This window comes from Lynx canadensis, chromosome C1 (assembly GCF_007474595.2).
Source record: "Lynx canadensis isolate LIC74 chromosome C1, mLynCan4.pri.v2, whole genome shotgun sequence".
NCBI classification, from domain to species: Eukaryota; Metazoa; Chordata; class Mammalia; order Carnivora; family Felidae; genus Lynx; species Lynx canadensis.
In genome coordinates, this window is record NC_044310.1 from 135,116,865 (window position 1) to 135,126,465 (window position 9,601).

At 39.5% G+C, this 9,601-nt stretch overlaps 1 pseudogene; it reads right to left on the bottom strand.

Moving 5' to 3' along the window:
- Positions 1-4,868: 4,868 nt before the first annotated feature.
- Positions 4,869-5,479, bottom strand: LOC115519837 (annotated as a pseudogene).
- Between the last annotated feature and the right edge of the window lie 4,122 nt (positions 5,480-9,601).

The following is a 9,601-nucleotide window of genomic DNA, read 5'->3' on the forward strand; positions in this document are numbered from 1 at the left end:
ATTTGTCATTTTAGGAGTCCTGTCAAAAAAGAGTATTAGGAGAATCTTGGAGTCTATGGAGGCTACTTTTCCCACAGGGCCTCCACAGGCTCCAAGATGGCAGAAAGAGCTATGCAGAAGCTTTTTAGTTTGATGTGATCCCATTTATTTTTGCTTTTGTTTCCCTTGCCTTTGTAGTTGGAGTCAAAAAACTATCACCACAACCAATATCAAGGAGGTTACTGTCTATGTTTTCTTCTAGGAATTTTATGTTTTCAGGTCTAACATTAACGTCTTTAATCCATTTTGTGTTTATTTTCATAAATGGTGCAAGGCAGTGGTCCAGTTTCATTCTTGCACAGGTAGTGGCACACCATTTTTTTTTTTAGCACCATTTGTTGAAGAGACCATTCTTTATTCGTTGTACATTCCTGACCCCTTTGTCATAAATTAATTGACCATACATGCATGAGTTTATTTCTGGACTCTCTATTATATTCCAGAGGTCTATGTGTCTATTTTTATGCCAATACATATTGTTTCAATTACTGTGGCTTTATATTAGAGTTTGAAATCACAGAGCCTGATACTTCTGGATTTGTTCTTCTCAAGATTGTCTTGGTTCTTCGGAGTCTTTTGAGGTTCCATGTAAATTTTGTAATTATTTGTTTAAGTTCTGTGAATAATGCCATTAGAATTTGATAGAGATTGCATTGAATCTGTATTGCTTCAGGTAGTATGGATAATTTTACAATATTAATTCTTCCAATCCATGATCATGGAATATCATTCCACTTATTTATGTCTTCTTCAATTTCTTTCACCAATGTCTTATAGTTGTACCTCAGGGTACAGGTCTTTCACCTCCTTGGTTAAATTTATTCCTAGGTATTTTGTTCCTTTTGATGCAGTTGTATATGGAATTGTATTCTTGATTTCTGTTGGTTATAGTTCAATATTAGTGTATGGAAGTGTAACAGATTTTTGTATATTAATTTTGTATCCTTCAGCTTTACCAAATTCATTTATTAGCTCTAACCATTTTTAGTGGAGTCCTTAGGGTTATCTAAACATAGTACCATGTCATCCACAACAAGTAACAAATACTTTTCCTTTCCAGTTTGGATGAATTTCTTTCTTTCTTTCTTTCTTTCTTTCTTTCTTTCTTTCTGTATGTCTGCCTTCCTTCCTGACATTCCTTATCATTACGTCCTACAGTTCCGTTCTTCTATCTCTCTCTCTTCTCTTTTCATTTCTCTGGCTTTCTTTCTTATTTCTTTTCTTTCTTCTTTCTTATTTCTTTCTTTCTTTCTTTCTTTCTTTTTCTCTGCCTAATTGCTGTGGTAGGACTTCCAATATTATGTGGAGTAAAAGTGAGGATGCGATGCCTGGCTGGCTCAGTCAGTAGAGTGTGTGACTCTTGAGGGGTTGGGAGTTCAAGCCCCATGTTAGGTATCAAGATTACTTACAAATAAAATCTTTTTTTTTTTTAAAGTGAAGATACTGGGCATTGCTATTTTATTTCTGATCTGCAGATGTTGAACCATCCTTGCGTCATTAGAATAAATCCCACTTTGATCATGGTGTATGATCTTTAAAAAAAATTTTTTTTAATTTTTATTTTTGAGAGAGACAGAGCGTGAGCAGGGGAGGGGCAGAGAGAGAGGGAGACACAGAATCTGAAGCAGGCTCCAGGCTCCGAGCTGTCAGCACAGAGCCCGATGTGGAGCTTGCACTCATGAATCTTGAGATCATGACCTGAGATGAAGTTGGACGCTTAACCAACTGAGCATCCAGGTGCCCCATGGTGTATGATCTTTTTAATGTGTTCTTGGATTCCATTTGCTAACATTTTGTTGAAGATTTTTGTATATATTTTTAATATCCCAGTACAAGGATCTTGGCCTATAATTTTCTTTTTTTGTATGATGTCTTTGTCTGGTTTTGGTATCAGTATAATGCTGGCTTCAGAGAAAGTGTTTGGAAGGCATTCCCTCCTCTTCAATTTTGTGGAGAAGTTTGAAAAAGGTAAGTATTAAATCTTCTTGAGTGTTTGGTAGAATTCACCAGAAAGCCATCTGATCCTGGACTTTTGTATGTTGGGAGGTTTCTGATTACTCATTCAATCTCTTTATTTGATCTATTCAGAATCTATTTTTTCATGAGTCAGTCTTGGAAGATTGTATATTTCCAGGTATTTATTCATGTCTTCTAGGTTGTCCAGTTTGTGGGCATAGAATTGTTTATCGTAGACTCATAATCCTTTGTGTGTCTGTGGTACCATTTGTTGTTTCACTTGTCTTATTTCTGATTTTATTTAATTGAGCCTTCTCATTTTCTTGGTGAGTCTAGCTCAACGTTTGTTAATTTTGTCTATCTTTTCAAAGAAACAGCTCTTAGTTTTGTTGACCTTTTCTATTTGTTTTTTTAGTCTCTATTTCATTTATTTCTGCTCTGATTTTTATTATTTCTTTCCTTCTACTAACTGTGAGTTTTGTTTGTTCTTTTTATGGTTCCTTCGGTTGTAAAGTTACATTGTTTATTTGAGATTTTTCCTATTTCTTGACTTAGGCTTGTTACTGGTATGAACTTCCCTTTTATATCCTCCTTTGCTACATCCTTAGGTTTTGGTATGCCATATTTCTGCTTTCATTTGTCTCTAGATATTTTTTGATTTCTCTTTGATTTCTTTGATGACCTGTTGGTTGTTCAGTAGCATGCTGTTTCGTTTTCACGTTTTTGTAACTTTTCCAGTTTTTCTAGTTTTATACCATTGTGGTTGGAAAATATACTTGATATGACTTCATTCTTCTTGAGATTTGTTTTGTGGCCTAATGTGATCTATACTGGAGAATGTTCCATCTGCTCTTCAGAGAAATTTGTATTCTTCTGTTTTCAGATAGAATGTTCTGTGTATGTCTATTAATAAAGTGATCTAGTCTAATGTGTCATTTAAGGCTGATGTTTCCTTATTGATTTTCTGTCTGGGTGATCTATCCAATTGATATAAGTGGGGTGTTAAACTCCCCCACTCTTATTGTGTTGCTGTCAATTTCTCCCTTTAGGTCCGTTAATCTTTGCTTTATATATTTTATTGCCTCTATGTTGGGTATGTGTATATTTATAAATGTTAAGCATTCTTGCTGGATTGACTCCTTTATCATTATGCAATGTCTTTCTTTATATATTATTTTAGTTTTTGTTTTTAAAACCTTTTCATTTGATATAAATGTAGCTACATCAGCTTTTTAAAAATTTCAATTTGTTTGCCTATCTTTTTCCATCCCTTCACTTTCAGTCTGTGTGTATACTTCTGAAGTGAGTCCCTTGTAGGCAACATAGAGAGGCATCTTGTTTTTTATCCATTTAGGCACAGTGCGTGTCTTTTGATTGGAGAATTTAATCTGTTTACATTTAAAGTAATTATTGATAGGTATAACTTGTTGCCGTTTTGTTAATTGTTTTCGGGCCATTTTTGTAGTTCCTCTCCATTCCTTTTCTCTTCTCTTTCTCTTTTCCATTGTGGTTTGATGGCTTTCTTTAGTATTATGTTTTGTCTTCCAGCTTGCTGATTAGTTCTGCTTTATTCAGTCTACTTTTGAACCTGTAGTATATTTTTTAGTTCAATTATTATGTTCTTCAGCTCTGTGACTTCTGTTTGGTACTTTTTAATATTTTATATCTACTTGTTGAAGTTCTGTGTTCATCTGTTCTTCTCCCAAGTTTGGCGAGCATCTTTATGACCATTACTTGAACTTTATCAGATAGATTACTTATCTTCACTTCACTAAGGTCTTTTTCTGAGGCTTTGTCTTGATCTTTCTTTTAGAATGCATTCCTCTGTCTCTTCACTTTGACTGATTCTCTGTGCTTGTTTCTATAAGGTGAAACAGTTACCTCTCCCAATCTTGAAGGAGTGGCCTTGTGTAGAAGGTGAGCCACTGGGCCCAGAAATGCAATCCCCTCTGGCCACCAGAGCCAGGGCTCAAGCGGCATTCCCTGTGTAAGTTGCACATGGCTGCTGATGGTTATGGCTGGGCCAGGGCTGTAGCATTGGGTATGTGGGGTGCCTGGCTGGCTGGCTGCCTATGGTATGGCTGTGGTGTGTGCGGGGGGAGGGTGTGCTCACGCGTACCAGCAGGTTAGAGGGAGATTGCCAAAGTGGCACCTGCCAGTGCTGACATTAACAAGGTAGAATGAGATCCAAGAGTGGTGCCTGCCAGAACTTCCATCCCCAGAGACAGTTCCATTGGTTTTCCAGCTCTCCAGCACTTGCTTTAAGATTGGTAAGTAGATCTCCTTCATATGTGATATAGGTGCTTTTCTAACTGCTGCTCTTGTGCTAGGTCCTGGGGTGAGAGAGTTTGCAGGTGTGAGTCCTTTAAGGGCAGGTTCTCTGTTTCCTATAGTTCTTTGGTTCTCTTGGGCATAATCCCCATTGGTTTTAGATTTGGGGGGCTCATCTTTCTGATGCAGGACCCAAGAGTTGGGATGCCTGATGTGGAGACATGAATCTCTTGGTCCTCAAGGAAAAGTTTCATGTTGTTGAGGTCCCTGCTGATTGTGGGTTGCTGGGGCTGAGGTGGGATTTTAGCAGGAGCACATCTCTGCCTCTTCTACCTATCTTGATGTGGCTCTTTTATCTTTTGTTGTGGAGGCATTGTTCATCGAGTTTTCAGAACTTCTTCAGAGAAAATTATTCAATATGTAGCTGTAGATTTGTTATGTCTATGGGAGAAGATGACTTCAGGATCTTCCTAGGTTGCCATCTTGAACCTGAGCTCTCTTTGTGAGTCCTTTTCTTTCTTTCTTTCTTTCTTTCTTTCTTTCTTTCTTTCTTTCTTTCCCTTTCCTTTCTTTCTTTCCTTCTTTTCTTCCCTTTTTCTTTCTTAGCATCCTGATTTTTCCAAGGAGTTTATTTGGGCAAACTTGGGGACAGGGAGGCTCTGCATCTGCAAGAAAGTTTTGGGCCTCTTGGTGGTTAAGCATGGCTTGTGCTGCTGATGTAGGACCTGGTGAGGCAGTGGGAATTTGATCTTGAAGTCATGCAACTGCTTGACTGCCACTCAGCGGCACTTGCTGGCTGCAATCTCCTACATCTTCATGATCTGGATTGAATGTGCCCAGGCACTTGGGCTGGGTGCCCATGTTTCAGTAGCACTGGGTGACAACACCTGCAGTGGGGAGGTTCCAGGACTTCCAGTACATGTTGTAGGTGCTGCTGCAGAAGTCCTAGCACAGCTAGATGCTGCAGTTCTTCACCTTCCAGGGAGGTTTCTCAAACACCTGTCCACAGTAGACCATTTCCTCTGAAGACTTACTCATCTTCTTTAGCTAAGAGACAAAAGCAGAAGCAGAACTTGGTGATAATAGGATTAGGTAGAAAGGTTCACATGCAATAGAGGGGCAGAGTGCAGCATTTGGAGGTGGGCAGGCAGCGCAAGGCACTCTCACAGTGTGCCCAAGACCTTCGTGGCGCACTCTCCACACTTGCCACCATTCAAGAAAGGGATCCCTTTACTTTCAGTGAAATATTTTATGGTAAGCAGACAGGCAACTTGGAAAGCAATGGATCCGATCCTTAAGTACCCAATATGTGGTAGCCAACCCGAATGAGGAAAAGGTAAGAATTTGACCTTGTATGAATAATACTGTGCAGTGCATCTTGTGATATATGCTTTTATGTTAAAATGCTTAAAATTGGTTTAATCTGTACAGTCAGGAGATGTGCTCTTTGTTTTCCAGTTGACTACATGCCTTTGGTATAACTTGCAAGTTAGGGAAAGAAGATGACAATTCTAGTTTCAGTTAGAGGGGTTGTAAATGAATGTAGAACTCTCTCTGGGGCAGAGTTATTTCTTAGTATGCTCTGAACTTTGATAATGTAAAATGACTATTATTTTGATTTTTTACTCCTTACATAACCATACTGTTTGCACATCAACAGATAAGAGTACATGGGTGCTTCCATTTCAGGCCAGTCCTAACTATGTTTTTAACATTCTAGAAGGGCTGTATTTGTAATTTGGTGAGTCCTTCAGTGCAAGCCATAAAATGTTATTGATACAGTTGTCTAGTGTTTAGGTAGAATAAATTGTTCATTTTTAAATTTTTTTATTATATTTTTATTATATTTTATTATTTTAAATTATTTTTTATTATCCTGTTGTCTTCTTCTTCTTCTTCTGATTTTTGTTTAGTAATCTCTTCATACAAACTCTACACTCGAACTCATGACCCCTAGATCAAGAGTCACATGCTCTACCAACTGAGCCAGCCAGGTGCCCGTCATTATCTTGTATTCTTAGCCACAAGTTTTTAATTATGACAGACACTCAGGCGTACTTATGTAATAATAATTTAAGGGTCCATTTTATCAACATGCATATATTATTTTTATTTTTTAAAGTTGATTTATTTATTTTGAGAGAGTGTGGGGGGGAGGGGCAGAAAGAGAGAGGGAAAGAAAGAAAATCCCACGCAGGCAGCCACAGGGCTCAAACTCACAAACTGTGACATCAGAACCTGAGCTGAAATTAAGAGTCGAACGCTTAACTGACTGAGCCTCCCAGGCACCCCCAAGATGGACACATTTTAGAGGTAATACTTCCATAGTGTTTTTAGCTTTCATAACTTACTCTTTTTAATCTTTCACAGTATGTTATGATGTATTTGTTGCATATTAATTTCATTCTTGATAGATGAGACAACCAAAGGCATGGACTACTGAAATGAATCGCAAGGCCACAGTCTTTAGTTAATCCCAAGGAAGGGCTGCTCTCCAGATTCCCAGGTGAATCCTTCCACAGCCTTTCGGAAAAAGAGGTAGGATGTAGGGTTTTAGTTATTAGTTCTCCAGCTCAATGCTTTTTTCTTGAGTTGTGTAAATTAAGAGCATCTTCAGGTAGAGGGTAACCGACAAGCTTTGTTAGGAAGGGGCACCGTGAGTCTTGTCCAGCTATGCTTCCCGGGCACGTCACCATAATAATTACTAATAGACACTGGTCAACTCAATGACTGAGTGAATAAAAGAGTGGGAGTAACGGCTCCTAACAGGAGTTTGCCAGCGGCAACTGGAGCTCTCTGCAAAGCCCGGGAATGGTGGGCCTGTCTGTATCTGACCAATGAACTGACACAACCTGTGAGCACACCACTGTCGAACTGGCTCTCTTGGCCTGGCTTTGCTCTGCCCACTTCACTCATTCTCCTCAGGCCAACTTGAGACTGAGTCTCGTGCAGAGACTACCAGCTTCGATCTGTTCTTCGTCAGAAGAGGTTAGGAGATGTGCCTTGTGTTCAGATGGAGCGAGCGAGTGGAAGGGGACTAAATACCTCCAGTGGACACGGGTTGGGTGTCCTAGCAAAGATGTTATGGGAATTAGCATTAGTGTTGAATTTATGCAGGGCTTTCACACCCTCACATTCGGCATGCTATCCCCAAAGAACTGCCATGACTAAATGCTGCGACCTGGCACTAACAAACGGTGCATTAAATAACCATATGCAGCGCATTGCTCTGCAGGCTGGCAGCATACTGTCGAGGTGACGCTTCCTTGTTCTGTGCTATGCCTTCTCGAGGAGGGCCACAGGGACAAATTTCTCTATGGTCTCAGAACCAGGAATAATTGCGTCCTGCCGAGCAAATGGCATATTCTTTGTGTTAGGGACACTCCGATCCATGCAGTGAATCATATTTCCCTCTTCATGTGGCCTGTCTGAAAGCTCCAGTTCAAATTTATAGATACTGCTGGTAAGTACGTAAGACTTCCTTGCAATAATTTTGTCTTTTAATTTCATTGTAGTTTCCCTTAGACTCATTTTATTCGTCAATTTTAAATTTAGTTTATCTTATTATCAGATGTGTTTTGCGTTGTTTTTGTTTGTTTGATAAATCATCTTAAATCCTTTTGGGAAAAAAATAAAAAGAAATACCAGTATATTCATGCAACACTTTTACTTTACATTTAAAAAAAATGTTTATTTTGAGAGGAGGGGAGGGGCAGAGAGAGGGGGACAGAGGATCTGGGCTTGGGTTGGGGGGGGGGCTCTGCACTGACAGCAGAGAGCCCAATGCAAGGCTTAAACTCAGGAGCCGTGAGATCACCCCTGGGCCAAAGTCAGCCGCTTAACCAACTGAGCCACCCAGGCATCCCTCAACACCTTTACTTTAGTTTTTTTTCAATTCCCCAGGCCTTCATTTTATACCTTTTCTTCTGTAATCTATTGAGAAGAAGAAAATTCGCCACTGTCTAGTGGTATAATCCTTTCTGGGTTAGTTGTAGGTTTTTTTTTTTTGTTTGTTTTCTAGTTTTTGTTTGTTTCTTTTGTTTTTTAAGAGGAATTTGACCATTATATTAAAAGTAAGGTGTTGATAGCTGAGCCCTACAGCTGTTACTTTCTAGCCATGTGAATTTAACTAAATTACTTAATCTTTCTTACTTATAAGAAGAGTAACACTATTTTTTTCTGTGAAGGTTGTGAGGATTATATGAAATACTGTATGTACAGTACATAGTACTGTATTTGACACATAGTAGGCTTTTTGTTTAAAGTCTTCAAGTGGAGGAGTGCCTGGATGGCTCAGTTGGTTAAGTGTGACTCTTGATTTCGGCTCAGGTCATGACCTTCCCGTTTCGTGAATTTGAGCCCAGGTCTGGTCCGGGTCCATGCTGACAATGCGGATCCTGTTTGGGATTCTTTCTTCTCCCCCTCTCTCTGCCTCTCTCTCTGCCCCTCCCCCACGTGCATCCATGCACGTGCTCTCTCTCTCAAAATAAATATATAAACTTAAAAAAAGACTAAAAAAAATAAAAGTAAAAGTCTTCCAAGTGGAAAATGCACTGGACTTGCAGTAAAGTCTCTCTTTTTCTGCTCATTAGCTTATGAACTTGGGCAAATCATTTTACTTCTTTAGACCATATTTTTCTTCTATATAGTTTCATGGCACGACCTACAGTGTCCTTAGGATTCTAGCTTTGCTATTCTTGGATACTTAGGCTTGTCCTGAGTAAGATGTGAGAGTGGGTCCTCACTCTGTTTACACTAGGAATAGCATGAATCTATTCACCTGGGCATAGAGAGGTCTAGGGGAAGAGGATCCGGATCTGAAGCAGGGAAATGAAAAGGCCCATTGTGTTGGCCATTATGTTCTTCACTGATGTTGATTATGGTAATTTGCAGAGGTAGTAGCGTCTTCTGGAATACCCTGAATTGCTAGTGATTATAGTCCTGAATTCAAGTGGATTTCAAAAGACTTGCCATTATGGATGCTGTTCTCTGTAGTGAATGGTTTATAACGGGCTGCTTGGTGAATACTTGGAGTGGTAGCTGTGGGACAAAGGGAGCTGCTGCTGCTGCTGGTCAATGACCTTGTTCACCATTGACCACATTTAGTTCAGTCGTGGAGTCAATCAGAACAAGTGTCTGTGTCCAAGACATGGTTTCTATTCAGGAACTATTGGGCAATAGGAGACCCCCAAAGCAGGAGGAAGCTCACTTATCAAGAAGATAAATAAGGGTTTATAATGGATGATGCAGATGAAGAATCTGCACTGAAATTCACACTCGTAGCAATTCATCAAGATGCAGGGGTAGCTTTGTGGTTAAGGGCACAGCCTTTTTT